The sequence below is a fragment of the Calliopsis andreniformis genome, chromosome 5 (assembly GCF_051401765.1).
Source record: "Calliopsis andreniformis isolate RMS-2024a chromosome 5, iyCalAndr_principal, whole genome shotgun sequence".
NCBI classification, from domain to species: Eukaryota; Metazoa; Arthropoda; class Insecta; order Hymenoptera; family Andrenidae; genus Calliopsis; species Calliopsis andreniformis.
This window is the reverse complement of record NC_135066.1, coordinates 24,077,775-24,092,365: the sequence shown is the minus strand read 5'-3', so window position 1 is coordinate 24,092,365 and position 14,591 is coordinate 24,077,775. Positions and strand designations below refer to the sequence as shown.

The 14,591-nt window shown below is 35.1% G+C and overlaps 1 protein-coding gene across 1 annotated transcript in view; it reads left to right on the top strand.

Annotated features, from left to right (window-relative positions):
- Positions 1–14,591, top strand: part of Irsp53 (Insulin receptor substrate 53 kDa) — a 370,121-nt gene that overhangs the window by 221,154 nt on the left and 134,376 nt on the right. The window lies entirely within an intron of this gene.

The following is a 14,591-nucleotide window of genomic DNA, read 5'->3' as shown; positions in this document are numbered from 1 at the left end:
AAAGTATGCATCAAATTTGCTTATGGGAAGGATAGGAAAATAATACGGAAAAGTTACTTATCTTATATTTTCTATTTAAACGGCAAAACCACATAAACGGTTTGCCACTGCATTGAATTGAATTTCCAAGTAGTTTGTAAAGGAGATCCTGATTTTGCATGTACCTAAATGCACTTACGTGCAGGTAAAAGATCCGTCAAATCTTTAATTCATAGTTAAGCCTGCCCCTATAGGTCGGAAAGGTTTACGAAAATTGGAGAAGAGAAACACAAACATCGGATGATCACTGTGTGTGTGCCGAAATAAAATGCATGCCGATCGCAGGATTCTGATATTGAAGTAACTAAAGAATGAGAAAACAATTGCTGCATTTGCCCCTCATCGATGAGTTTGTCTGTCTATCCGAGACATCCGTTGACCAAATGTTTAACGTTCAGAAGCTTTCCCCAACTGGCGTTTTAACAACGGGCAATTCCATATTTTATCCGTCCGAATGCATCGGAAGGACTTCCATGGTAAGCACGATGCGAACCTCGCGGCCTTCAGTCTCGGGTACGAATGGCTCCTTCGAACTTGCAGAGCGATACCAATGATCATAAACGGCCACATCTGCGAGACACTGGTTACGGTCTCCTACACTAATCCAACATGCCTTTGCTTTTCCCCATGAATTTGCTTGTGATTTTTTCGATTCGAAGGAGAGAGTACCACCTCCGCTAAAAAAAAGTAACCGAGGAAGATCCAGCCTTGTTGGTGTCAATTAGCAAATTAAATTCGATTATTTTGACGAAGCTACACGCCGAGGAGTCGTGCTGGAGGGATGCGAGGGCACGAGGAAGGAGACTTCGGAAGAAATCGTTAGTATCTATCGTAATTTCGCCGCCCAACTATGTAACATCTTGTTTTTATTTACGGAATACCGCAGAACGTTTCAAAATAATCGGTTGTCAGTCAATAAAAGGTCAAGTGCTCGTTTGGTGAAGTGATCTGTGTTAGTGACCGCGAAGTGTTGTAAATGCAAGGTGGCTTCTTGTGTGTCGTATACCTGTGGTCAACGCTATCTGAGCGTCATCCCCAAATGATCGGGATCGACACAGTGACCCAATAGAGCAAGTGTTCAAGCAGCAGGTGAATTCCTCTTCGAATGGGTGAGTTTTACCGATAGTAATTACTCGTATTACTAGAGTCATATAATTAATCTCAATTTATTTAAACTTTTTTTGCCTTGGTTCGTCATAATTAAAAAAATGAAGATCAATGTTTCCGTACTTTTTACCGATTACAGTAACTAATACGTCCAATTTTTGTTCATTCATTATGAAATAAGTATTCTTGTACAGTTTTCAATGTTTTAGTACACAGTAGAATAACGTACAATCCGTAGGAACTACGAAAACATTGCTTTTTATTTTTTTTACTATGGCATTACTTTACTAAATCGGCATTTTAAAATTCTTTCTCCTCGTTTTTTATTTTTTAGAACTTGGACAATTAATTTAAAAATCTGAAAAAATTCTGTAATATGTGTCTCAGTAGTTAACACGACCCTGATTTTTTTCATAATTTTTCATCTAATAGTTTAGGAGAAATCGAACATTGACATAAACATTTTGAGTTTCTTGTACAATCCTCGAGCACGGTGAATAGCAGACGCTCCACATAGCTTGTGCCCTGTCGTTGGTCGGCCGAGCGCTCGCTATTCGCGCTCTCTGATTGGTCGGAGTTTTTCGTTAATAACTCGTTAACGAAGTTTCGGAGGATATTTTTGCAAAGGAAAATGTTGTTTAGAATCACCCCAGGAATCTCCCATTTCCGGCTCCCGCACTTAGTTTGGGACACCCTGTATATGTGATGACGAGGAGTGATTCGAAGAACAGTCACTTCGAAGAGAATTATTCGTACTACAAGATTACTATAATAAAGATGAGTATATAACCAGGAGAGAGGATTAACTCTTACGTTAATAACCGAGTACCTGGGTAGTCGAGTACCCTTAACCCCATATTGTTCATATGGTGATAATTTTCGTTATTGACATAAGGGTTAGCAGAACTATCACGTAAATAAAATTGACAACTGACTGAAATTTTGTAGTGGTTGTTGCTTTTACTTAAGATGATTTAATACTAAAAACTTTGTTGAGAAAATCAATCAATGAACGCTACGGTTTAATTTGATGAGTATTTAAAGACTAACGAAGGAAGAAAATTAATATTAGGAAGCAGAGGGAGGTGGTAAGGATTTCCAGAAATAGGGTTAAAGTAAAAATATTCAAAGTAATCCACTGATCAGGATTCTCTAGGACCCAGTAAGATTCAATGTCAAGGTCACCCACAAGGTCCCTTTAGAATATGCATACTCTTTGTGAGTAAAACACAGGAATCGATATACCTTGTTTGTCAAGGATATGTATTTAAGATATTAGGACAAATAAATCATTAAAAAACGCCAAGTGCAATAATTTAATCTTCTATGAAAACATTGCCAATATTATAGTTCCAAGAAATACTACTTTTAATATTATTTCTACCGCTACTCTGTGTCTCCCATTAAAAATATTTTTGACGCTACTTGCACATGCTACACGAAAATCATGTTTCACCGTATGGAATACACCTTCATTTTTATGATAACAAATCAACTTACAAAAATCATTATTTTCGCTACAGTTAGTAGCTTAATTGACTAAGAAATATTTGGTGGGCCCTTGTATAAAGAAATTCAATAATAACAATGACAATACAATCTGCATGTAACGGTAATGAGAGTCAGGGGCAGCGAATTTCTTTCCCAACACAGGTCGCTCTTCTACGGTCTACGGGTAACAAACGGGCCCGGCGACTGCTAGTCGGTCACGCTTGTCAAGGTGAACTATCGCATTGACATTATTACCCTTACTGCACACATAGAGTATTTATAACTGGTTAATATAAACTTAAAGACATTGACTAAAAAACCACGTAAAATATCTGTTCGTTTGTTTATACCTATAATAGTATGGTTTGTATAAAATATTAAAAGTGTTTACTTCTATTATAATAATCTTGTGTTTATAACAATTGAGTTTCTTTACATAAGAGCCTAATAAGTATTTCTTAGCCAAGTAAGTTACTAACAGTAGCAGAGACAATGATTTTTGTAAGTTGATATCTTGTCATAAAAATAGGGGTGTACTCTATACGGTGAAACATGATTTTTATGTAGCATGTGCAAATGGTGTCAAAAATATGTTTAGTGGGAGACGCACTGTCGCGACAGAAATGAGATTAAAAGTGATATTTGTTGGGATTACAATATTGACACTGTTTTGCGCTCGGCGTTTTCCCATGATTTCAATGAATTTGTTTGTCCGAATATCTTGAATTGGTTTTTCCAAATGATTGATGCTTTGTGGGAGATTGGTTTCCGTAGAGTAGATTTTTCAAGAGAACGTATATACTTGGTGTACGTACACCACAAGGGTGTGCTTTTTTTACCCTTTTAAGGTGTTTAGGGTGTGTATAACGACTCCCTGTTGACAAATCTCTTGTTCGGTCCGAAGTCTTTGGAGTAAAGGGTGCAAATCATCGCTGGCGATCCTTGCCCCTCCTCTGCTCCTCTTTAATTAATGTCAGTTTTATCTCTGCATTGGCCTTTAGGTACGCATCAAAATAAAAGTTCGCATTTACCGATAGTTTTTATTAAAACAATTTCTAATTTTCTTTACTATTAGTTGCCTTATTGTCAATTTACTAATTGAACAATATTACACAATCTAAATAAATCCTACATGAATTAGGACTTCTAAAACTAATACGTATGTCAGAATATGTCGTATAGTACAATAAAGTAGAAATTACAGTGTGTTCTGAATAGCAAAATAACGTGCCATGACAAACTATGCCAAATTAATTAAAATTTATTATGAAATTGTCGATGAATAAATTTACCAGTTTGTAGATTAATTCTTAAACGGTGGTAGCATAACCGAGGTAAATTAATTAACGCTCTACACATCATTAGATACGCAGAAATTAATCATCTTGCTGTGGACACAGCTGTTAGCAGAAAATTTGTTTCCCTTGATCGCTTGTGTTCCAATAAATTGAATTTAAAACGCAGCATTTCGGTTTAGTTCGCCTCTGCGATCGAACCCGATGACTTTGTCTTCATCCCGATGCATCCCTTAATTAACAAATCGCACTCGTCATGCAGTAATTATTTTAATTTCATGGCGCAGCAATATTCCCTATAAATTAACACATGCGCGCCGAGGCAGTTTTAATGGTATGTCGCTACTGGTGACGGGCAAATTTTCGGAACCTTATAAAAAAGATATAAGATGGTGTATTGAAACAAATCCTGAGGTAGGATTAGACATTTGCTTCTGCATGGTACACTGCCGAAAAAAATGCGATGCACTTGCAAGCGCGCACATATGCGTGCTCCGTCATATAAATGAGGAAAGAAAGCGCGCATATGTGCCTGCACCGGCGTTTATATGTTAATAGAGGACTCCGCGTAATTGAGACCGACTCATCTCGATAAAAATATGTGTATGTATATTTTTCACATTGCTTTCGATACCTTGTGGGGAGTCTTAAATATGATAGACTAGGGGTGATTATATTTTAAACAACTGACTTTTTAATAAAATTGGATGAACGTTTTCAATTTTCTAGTGCAGAATAAAGTGTTACGAGACGGGAGGCGAGCAGCGCGAGAGACCGTCGAAGATAGGTATAATTCCAAAGAATATAGTGGTTGATGTGTTGGTTGGTACACGGACGAAACTGATGCGAGATCAGTGAGCCGTTAGGATTATTGTAGACGAGGACGGACCTGATGTAAAATCAGGTAGCCTCTGAGGATAGGTGTGCTTGCGGACGAAACTGACCGATGATCAGTGAGCCGCAGGAGAGTGAGTTTGTGAACGTACCTGATGCGAAATCAGGGAGTCACTAGGATCAGTTTTACAGACGAACTCAAATTAAATTGAGGTGCTGTTAAGGAGGTTGGCGAATTCGAACAGACGAGCCTGATGCGAAATCAGGGTGCTGTAAGGAATTTGGATAATGTACAGACGAACCTGGTATCAGGTGGCTGTAGGAAGTAGACGAAACTGATGTAAAAATCGGTTAGCTACAGGATAGGTTAGCTTTCGTGGACAAACTCGAATAAATCGAGGAGCCACTAGGTTGAGTGCAGTTTCTTTGGAAGTAAGGGTATGCGGACAAAACTGATGTAAGATCAGAGAGCCGCAGGAGATGTTAGTGAGCCTCGTAACTTTTTAAATTATTAATTGATACAACTTGAGCGGTTAAGCTGTATCGTGGTGGATCTGTCAACTTCGAATGAGATCGCTTAAGGTAGTTATAGGTTTGTAAGCAATCTACGCAAAATTACAATGAATACTTGAATATATTCTAAATCAGTCTTTACGTACAAGTGTACAGTGTAGTGTTGTCGCGTAAAGTGTATGATTTTAATGCACGGTGTTAACGCACTGGCGATGCGGGGACTTACAGAGTGGTCATAGGAATTGCCAGATAGAATTTATGCCGACTCGCGGATTCTATGAGGTTAACTGTAGACTCGAAAGGGAACTTTAGCCCGATCTAACTGGATAGCAACCAACTCTGACGAACTTAACTATCAACGTGACGGTACTGTTCTGAACCCGTTAGGGCTAAAATCTCTGAGTTTATATAGGCCGAAAAATGAGTGGGGGTTCGTTAGAAATTTCCATATAAGGAAATTTCTCACGGTTGGTACAGCGTCGTGGTTGCTACCCAGCTGCTCGGAGTCGCGCTTATATTAAGATAACGGAAAAAAAAACGAGAGTGCTAGGGCGTTTTCTCTTAACAGGCAGAGACTTGAATATTTGGGAGAGTAGACGGAAAATATTCTCCGTACGTAACAAAAGTGAGGAATTATTGAATTGATGATTGCCTACTTTTAGTTTCGATTATTTCTATTGACTTCGTATATGAAGTCCTCTTTTATGTAAAAAAGTATTCTGTTTTATCTAATATACAATATTTAAATTAATTTTCAAAATTTGTGTTTTGTCTAAGTAGTAGTTAGGAAAACACAAGTTATACTAATTTCATTTTTTATTTTGGAATTAATTAGTATCTTTTCCTTCTCTACCTTTTCTCGCTTCTAAGAAGACGAATAGTACTTTAATAGTACTTTATTTTGTTATAATATTATTTAGTGGCTGAGTTTTTTCAACCTTGTTTCCGTTTCCATGTGATTTTACGTTATCTATTCGAATTCCTTAATCAAACTTAATGTTTCAAGACACCTTTAGCCTAGAAATAAGATAAATAGTGGTATTGGTAAATTCATGTACCCAATCTTGAACAGCACTTTTCCTCTAGATCTTTTTATCGATAACAATTTGCAAATGGAATTCCATTTAGGCCCTCAACGCAAATATTATATATAACTTCTTTTGTGTTCCCATATCCTTCACATTATAATTCCGCATATTGTGGTCTGCTCCAATATATTGCTTCACTACGTCAAATATGTTACAAAGTCACATGTTCTCGATACATAGTCTCAGTGAAAATTTACTTTACGATAATCCAATAACAATATACCCAATTCATTAAAACAACATTGCTCACTCTCACTTGTCACAATAGCAATCTTAACTTATTGTCAGTATTTTAATAAATCACTATTCTTTTTAAAAAATTAACAAACACAAGGCCCGTCGAATATAAATCACTGGTTCTCTTCACACAGCAAATGCTCGTGTTTTTTTTCATCCACATTCGATGGAGTTTAACTAACATCACCTATAATACCTATATAACCAAGCCAAACAACTTCGTCGTGACGTCATCGCAGAGAGGCGTTCCAACACCACCTTGCTGAGCGTTCGCGATTAATTTGCAATAACATAAAAACATAGAATACACAGTCTGTGATAAGAAGGATAACATAAAGGAAAACTTCAGTATTAAAGTAATATAAATTTTTAGTTTCGGTCGTTTTTATATTATGATCGTTTATTTAGTTTTTCACTTACAGTAGTGAGTTTTCTATTTCTCCTTCTAACCGCTTTCTTTTGCAAATTTGCAGCGGTATTATTATTAGTATTTTTGCAGTAATTGTTTAGACAATATTAATACGAATTTTAATAATTTCTTTCCATAAATCATCAGAAGCATGCTGATAACAAGTATGAGTAACAGTTTGTAATATATCTGTGCAACTTATTCTTTAAAAAATTAGTTCAGATGCTGTAGATATTTGATTATTTAATCTAAAAATACATCACAGTGTATACATCACAGTAAAGAAAGGTAGCTGTTGTGGAAATTGAAAACCTGCTCTATCCATTTTCACAATTAATCTCTCTGATAATTTAGCAATTTTTAAATCTTCGTCAATAATTAAAAAATTCTTACAATCATCATACTTTAACTTTTTTATCAAGGAATGATAACAATAACCAGCTATGTATGTTAATATAGGATGATCTTCCTCAGCAGCTTTAAAATCATTAGCGGAAACACAAAAATCTTCCAAAATTTGGGGATTAGTATTACTATTATTATTGTCATCAACAAAAGGTTCAGTGCATTCGTAATTACTATCTAAATTGACGATTATTATTTCACATATTTTAAATGTAAATCTAAAATGCTTAATAACCTTAATTTTTTCTCTGACTCTAAAATCAGTCTGAGTGATACATAGTATTGTGATCCTGATAGTTGTCTATACTTTCCAAACCTAGCTTCTAAACAGCCTGTTTGATTTTTACCTGGTAATTAGTAGGACATACACTGGTGGACAAAATGATAAGGCACCTCAAAATTTTTGGGAATGTACATCTATTTGTACATATACGTGGAAAATAAATACACAACCAAATAAGGTACTAGTTCTGACGTAATATATGAAAATATTAAATAAATCGTTCAATCCATTTATTATTTATACAAACAAAATGGAATTGAGTGTGGACAAAATGATAAGGTACTTTGAATATAAAATAACAAAAGTATTAAAATGAAATAAGATTACATAGTTTTTTAAAGTTTTAGTAATGTGTCGACTGTCCTTGACGTTGTACCACTTCAATCATTCTTCTTGGTAAACTTCTGTACAGATTCTTTATATAATTTTGATCCAAGTTTTCCCAAGCTACTAAAATTGCAGATTTTAATTCGGACACTGTATTATACTGCTTTCCACTTTCATATAATGTTCGGCTGAGTTTTCCCCAAAACTCGAGGCGTAAGTCCAGAATTCGATGCTTTTCTCAAAATTAATTTTTTTTCCCTTGAAGAAAGGGCTGCAGGTCTTCCCTTCGACTTCTGTTTCTCATATTTTTCGGGGTTTTGTACAAAATTCTGTATAACACACCGATTTCTTTTTAGTTTTTTTGCAATCTGTACTTGATTTTCTCCATTGGTCTTTAACTGGAGTATTTTAATATTCTCATCTTCACTTAACGCTTTTCCTCGTCCCATAATTTAATTTTGGATTAAAAAGTATTTAAACACTTATAAACTAACTATTAATAAGTAGTTCCTATAAGATAAACGTGCACAGAACTGCACACTTCAACGTTGTCCAACAGACTACTTCAAGTGCCTTATCATTTTGTCCACCAGTGTATTTAATTCTTTAATACAATAATCTTTTAATTCCAGCAAACCATAGGTGAATAATGTCAATGCAAGATGAGTTTCTTGAATTAGTTTACATTGTAAATTTAGAGATTTCTAATTATCTAACCAAGATAAAGATTTATTTAAATAAGCACATCGTATGTCAAATAGATCATTTGTTAAAGACTGTTGCATTTGTTTTTTGAATCTTAGTCCTTTAGGTAGTGTTTTAACAGTTACTATTTTCCACCATATGTACTTATAATTTTTACAAATATGGCTGTATCTTTAGAATTAATAATATTATGAGCAGGTCTTAACTCAAGCAAACTCAAAACCTGGTCCTAACTCAAAATCTGGAAAATAAAATGTCAAATCCTTATTTTTTAAATTAAGCCAGTTGTGTCTGATACATTTTAAAATATGTACAGAATCATTTGTAACAAATAATAGTCGATTTTTTTCTGAAGGATTTGGATATACGATACTTGCTTGAGAAGGATCAGCAAAATAAGAAATTGCTTTTCTATTAATAGAGCTATTATCTGTGACATTGGTGATAACTTTAAAACCTATGGTTTCCAATTCTAATAAAACTTTTTTAATAATACCAAACAGATCTTTCGCATTCATTTCATGTACTGGTAAAATATAAACAACATGCTTAAAATCAGACAATAAACTTTGTATCAGGAATACATGGGCTGTAGTAGTAACATCAGTACTATCATATGCAATCTCAACTTCCTTCTTTGTAATCTACATAAGGTTTTATATGACTTTCATCTAACATTAATGATACAAAGCATTGATAAGGTTTTAAAGATGCTTTTTTTTCTTTAATATATTCCAAAAAATTACTGTTATTGGGCATCATATTTGAACTCATATTTGAACAAAGATCTTTTAAAGTATTTGCATGAGGTAAAATAATAATTCCTGTCATTCTTAAAAATCTGTATGCATGTGAAGATATAAAGAAAAGCATTGAGAAAATTACTATTATTTTAGGTTGATAATGATATCTTTGTTTAAATTGTGTACAATGATGAATTTGTGATCTACAGAATGATATGATTTTGTTATTTTCCTCATTATTTATTTTTAGTGAATCTAATAAATTTAAAACTATATCCACTGCTGTATTTTCATCACCTGCACTAAGATTTTCTAAAACATCTATTATTTTTTCAATATCCATCACACTATTTACACATTTGGGAATTTCTTTAACTGGTATTTCCGTCTTTCACAAAAACAATAACACTTAACTTTGAATCGATTAAAATGTACATTATTTCGTGCGGATTTGTTTTTAAGTTTAAGCGGAGGTAAATAATATACTCTTTTTTAATAATAATATTCCATTTTTCACTCATATTAACAAACTTGGCTGCACTCCGAAATTCTTCAAACGTTTTAAAGAAGAAACGTTCAGTATGTTCTGCAGCACTTTTTTCACTTTCAATAATGGTACGTTAGATAGCTGAAGCATCTCGTCCAGTCTTCTTCTCAAGTGGAGATTCCCTATAATTTCTCTTCTTGCTTAAATACGAAGCATATTGTGGAAAGATACACGGCAATGCACCTCTTTTTAACCTAGGTTTTTCCAGACAAAACTGCGACTGTTTGTCCTATTTTCCAATCTACTGCTGATGTAAATTCAATGTCTGATTCCGCAAAATGTCTATCACAAACTATTAAATGTTCTGATATACGGAAATTTTTCCGGTAAATAGCGTTTAGCCATTTCTGCCTAACCTCTTCATCACGTGGAAATTTAAAAAAAAGTACTTTTGACTTATCGTCTACCAAATGACTGCTACTACACTTTGGTACACAACACTTATTAACCATTGTTAATTAAACATTATATTAAACAAATAATCATTAATATCATAATGTGATTGAGCGTTAAACAATGTACATATAATCTACGATTTTACACTGGTTAACGAAACTGGTGCTGTTCTATGCCTCTTGAGCGTTACGTCACAGGCTCGCGTATTCAGAGCAGTTTGGCTTTACTATATAGGTGGTGTTGGTTTAACCAGTCGTTGGACGAACACTTTCGTGACTTCCAAAGCCAATAAAAACCTTGTCCGTTTAGCTGTCTATGTTTCTCTCTTACTATTTCTCTCTCACTTGTTCACTACTTATGTTACCTTCAGTATAGTGGACAGAAAGGGGTGCAGAAAGTTGCTAACAGGATCATTGCAGCGTGATAAGCGTACGTATTAAGCTCAGGTCGGTAAGCTTCATGACCGAGAAAGTTTCGAAATAAAGAAGGAACACTGGGCTCAAGACGGAGGAGCTTTAAGAAGTCGTCCAAGTGCGACGGAAGTTTTATTTGTTTTTCGAGCGGAAAGGAAAATCCCATTTGCTTTGAAACGAGTTGCACATTGTGTTTCCTTCGGGAATTTTTCTTGTAAAGACTGCTCGTTTTGCGTTTACATAGAACTTTTAGCGTGGAATCTTCTTTTCTTCATTTCACGATTTCAATTATTCTTACTTGGTCTGCGTATGAAACAACGATATCGAAATGCAGTTTATATTATTCGATGTTAGCGATTTAAAGTAAATAGGTATAGTAGTGGAAAAAGCTCTAAGACAGTAGGATGTGATATTGTGCTGAACGACAGTCATTATGATCAATGGTAGTCAGGCATCTTCTTTTCTTTTTTTTCATAATTCGTTACGTTCATTGTGCAGAATGTGAAGGTTTACTGCGGCCTCTGTTTGTCTACTTTTTTAGAGCCTTTCACCGTACTGTATATGTTAGCATAAATTTCAGTACTCTAAATTGTGGGACGTCCATATATGAAAATCGAAGATTTATTATATTATAAAATAGAATTATCTAAATCTAAACGATTTTACCATAATATTATTTTAGAGAACAAGTACTTAGCTATATTTCTGAATAATTTTAGAGAATTATCGTGAAACACAATCGAAAGCTCGAACATAATATCTAGTACATGGATCATTCTATTAGAAACTGGATACTTCTTGAAATAGAGTAGAACATGCGATTGTTATCGTGCTAACTCTTACAAACATCACAACATTAATACGTGTTACTTGTTTGAACGCTTGTTTTACTCTAATCAAAGAGAAATGATAGTCTTAAATTTTACGAAACTAAAGATGTTTAAGTATTAATGACACAAGTACATCCTACAACGCAACTAGTGACATAGAAATACTGTCGTTAATTAGTGCCACCAACAAAGAGGTAAGATCCCTATATCTACCATCTAATCGTATTATACCTCGCAATGGTCGCATATCGTCTATATTAATGGCTGATATACGACCAAGCTGTGCAAACTATGCTCAGAAGCTACCCAGATAGCACTCGACATCTTGACGACGTCCATTTCATGTCTATTTTATGTCTGAACGTCTTACGACATAGTTTGAACGTTTTAGAAACATCCGTCAGCGTACCTGTTAACGACATTCGGAATTTACGTCCGTAAGACATATTATAAGACGTACCACATAGATGTCTACAAGACGTTCAAAGTTTACGTCCATAAGACGTATCATAAGATGTACCTTAAAAACGTTCGAAATTTACGTTCAGAAGACGTGTCATAAGATGATAACGTCTTACGTTACAAACCGTGACATTTTAAAGACGGCTTCAGAACGTCATATACATGTCTTAAGAACAACTTAAAGACGTTTGTTCTAAACATTCAGAACGCCTTACAAATATCGGTAATGTCTCAGACAGCACGTAGACATCTTATGTACGTTTTGAAAATGTCCCAGACGGACATTCATACGTACGATGGACGTAAGTACATTTATAAAATAAATTTTTTACTTAAAAAAAAAAAGAAAAACTATAAACCTTATGATGGAAAATATTCTTATTGAAAATTCATTATCATATTATTTATTAATACTTGTACAAAAAAGCATACATCGCGTATGCAATTCACTTTCAACTCAATTATGAAATAAATAATATAATGTACAGTTATATTTTATTTTATGCAATTTTTCAGGATAATAACCACTGCACCACACTATGGATATGATAGTAATTAACCTTACTATAAAAACTTTTCCTAGCGACGGACGACGAAAGTGTATTCTATTCCAATAGGGGTCCGTCCAGTCGAAATTCGAACTTGGGTCCATCGGAGTGGTAGTAGCCAACCTCCCAAGCACAGATCTACTGTAATTCCGACGTAAATTTATTTTGCCTATCACATATTACTTGTCCCTTTATAGTGTACTATATACTATACGCTATACACTATACACTATACACTATACACTATACACTATACACTATACACTATACACTATACACTATACACTATACTCTATACTCTATACTCTATAGAAGGTATCCCAGAATAGGTGTAACTCCCGAGAAGGGGTGATTCCTGGGGTAATTCTAAGCAACTTATTCCTTAGCAAAAATTTCCTCCGAGCCTTCATTAACGAGTTATTAATGAAAAACATCGACCAATCAGAGAGCGCCTATAGCGGACGGACGGCTGTTCGGTAACAGGGCACAAGCTACACGTAGCGTTTACTACTCGCCGTGCTCGAGCCTTGTACCAGAAACTCATGATCATCACGTTATTGCCCAATTTCTCTTAAACTATTGAAACAAAAACCGAAAAAAAAATCAGGGACACGTTAGCTATCACGACACATATTACAGAATTTTTTCAGATCTTTAAATTAATTATCAGAGTAATGAAAAATAAAAAACGAAGAAACAGAACTTAAAAATGCCGATTTAGTAACGTAATGCCATAGTAAAAAAAATAAAAATCAATGTTTTCGTAGTTCCTACGGATTGTACATTATTCTACTGTGTATCAAAACATTGAAAACTGTACAAGAATACTTATTTCATAATGAATGAACGAAAATTGGAAGTATTAGTTGCTGTAATCGGTAAAAAGTATGGAAACATTGATTTTTATTTTTTTAGTTATGACGAACCAAAGCAAAAAAAGTTTAAATAAATTGAGATTAATAATATGACTCTAGTAATACGAGTAATTACTATTGGTAAAACTCACCCATTCGGAGAGGAATTCACCTGCTGCTTGAACACTTGCTCCATTGAGTCACTGTGCCGATCCTGATCATTGTGAGATGATGCCCATGTAGTGCTGATCGTAGGTATACGAGACCACAAGAAGACACCTTGCATTTATAACACTTTGCAGTCACTAACACTGATCACTTCACCAAACAAGCACTTGACGTTTTATTGACCGACAACGGATTATTTTGAAACGTTCTGCGGCATTGCGTAAATAAAAACAAGTTGTTACATAGTTCGGCGGTGAAATAACGGTCGATACTGACGATTTCTTCCAAAGTCTTTCCTCGTGCCCTCGCATCCCTCCAGCACGACTCCTCGGCGTGTAGCTTCGTCAAAATACTTGAATTTGATTTGCTAGTTGACACCAACGAGGTTGGATCTTCCTCGGCTACTTTTTTTAGTGGAGGTGGTAGTCTCTTCTTAGGGTCGAAACAGTCGCGAGCCATCGGTACGCGATATTAAAGGCCGCAAGGGTCGCGTCACGTTTACCATGCAAGTTCCTTCGATATATCCGGACGGATGAAATATGGAATTGCCCGTTGTTAAAACGCCAGTTGGGGAAAGTTTCTGAGCGTTAAGCATTTGATCAGCGGATGTCTCGCACAGACAGACAAACTCGTCAATGAAGAGAAAATACAGCAATTGTATTCTCATTCTTTAGTTACTTCAATATCAGAGTCCTGTGACCGGCATGCATTCTATTACGGTACACACATAGTCATCATCCAATGTTTATTTCTCTCTTTCCCAATTTTCGTAAACCTTTTCGACCTATAGGGGAGGCTTACCTGTGTATTAAAGATTTGACGGATCTTTTACGTTCACATAAATGCATTTATCCTTTCGAACTTGCAGGGTAATGCCTGTGGTCATAGACGGCCACA